The sequence below is a fragment of the Mesitornis unicolor genome, unplaced genomic scaffold (assembly GCF_000695765.1).
Source record: "Mesitornis unicolor isolate BGI_N332 unplaced genomic scaffold, ASM69576v1 scaffold9682, whole genome shotgun sequence".
In the NCBI taxonomy this organism is placed as follows: Eukaryota; Metazoa; Chordata; class Aves; order Mesitornithiformes; family Mesitornithidae; genus Mesitornis; species Mesitornis unicolor.
The window spans coordinates 31,956-33,560 of NW_010168489.1; positions in this window are offsets into that span (position 1 = coordinate 31,956).

Genomic DNA, 1,605 nt, shown 5'->3' on the forward strand with positions numbered 1-1,605 from the left:
TCTCCTCCCTTGTTCCTCTCTGAAGCATTAGGGAGCTGGAAGCAGCCAAGCTACCTGTCCCCATGTGGGACGGGACTGCCGGGCACAGGAGGGGAACGGCTTTCACAGCAGTCTTAGAGGAGGAGGACCAGGTGTGCAGGAATGGAACAACCAGTTCCAGTCTCCCAGCAAAGATTTAATCTGCCTCTGGCATATAAACAGCAAATGTTTGTTCAACTGACCTGCAAACAGGCGGCATCTATTGCAGCGGGGCCGAGGCTTAGCCGCTCTTGCCCTCTAGCAGGGTGAGGGTACAGGGAGATGGGGCAGGGGACCAGGGCACAGCCACATCCAGGATCCTTGGAGCACCCCAGGCTCCGTGGTTGGATCCAGGGAGCGATGCCCAGAGGGACCCCATCCTGCACAGCCACTGTTGCATTCCTTCTGCTCCCCTGAGCATCGCAGCAAGTGTGCAGAGCTCTCACAGCTCACAGGCGTGACACATGCAGAAAGCGTCTGAGGGCTCAAGGACAAGCGTGTCCCTCCAGGCAAGTGGACAGGCTGTCGCTTGCTGCAGTGAACCTGCAGGCAGGAGGCCCTGAGCTCTGCCTGCGCATCCTACTGTGATGAGAGAAATCAGCCTTGACTGCTGTAGGTCAGGTCTGCACCCCTGGAGCTCCCTCTAGAATCCCAGGGGACACGGGTTCATTACAAGGGGGCATTTTTACCTATTTTCTGCAAGACCAGACCTTGGTGGCAGAGTTGACTTAAAGCTCAACCAACATGTGGGCATCAGGGGGCTATCCCCAGACCCTGCCCGCAGCTCAGCCTCCCCCACAGGCTCCTGCGTCATACGGGGGAAGTCACAGCATGGCTCAATCCCTGTCCCCATCACAGGCAGATGCTCTCTGCTGTTTGATGACAAATCTCAGGAAGAAAGTGTAAAGGGTCCTGTGGAGGTAATTCCCTCTCTTGTCATGAAAATGCTCTCACCGTGATTCCAGGGAAAGGTGCTGCCCCTTGGTACTGGTGGTGAGGAGAGTGGGTAGCAGAGCATGGACCATCCTTCAGCCCAGCGCAGCCACCGCCTGGGTGTGGGGCTGATGGGACTATCCCCAGGGCCACCGCTCCTGCCAGTATTCCAGGCTGTGTCCAGAGCAGCGATGTGTACCCAGAGTGGGATGCTCAGGGAAGGAAGCACAGGGCCATGGGGCTGTGGGGTGGGCAGCCAGCCCCAAGGACAAGGCCTTACTGAGGGGAGCCATCTGCAACCAGGAGGTGGGGAGCATCACGGGGCCACACGGCAACCCAGATGCCAGCGTGGTGTGTCTGTCACGCAAGCCGCTCCCTGTCCACCCCACTCTGTTCCCAGCTCTTCATCCCTGCTGAGCCTGTCCCTTCTGGTAGCTCCAATACTCCTCCTCCAGCCCCATGGGGAAGCCCCCCAGGCCATGTGCAGAAGGATGTGGGCTATGGCTGGGCTGGGCATGCTCCAGTCTTGCAGGGTGCAATGCCTGTTGCTGGGGCTGTCAGCTCCTTGAGCCAACTCCTGGACCTGCCCTGGGGCAGCTCCTGGTCCTGCCTGAAGCTGCAGCATGCCCCAGTGCACAGAGGTACGCTCTTTCC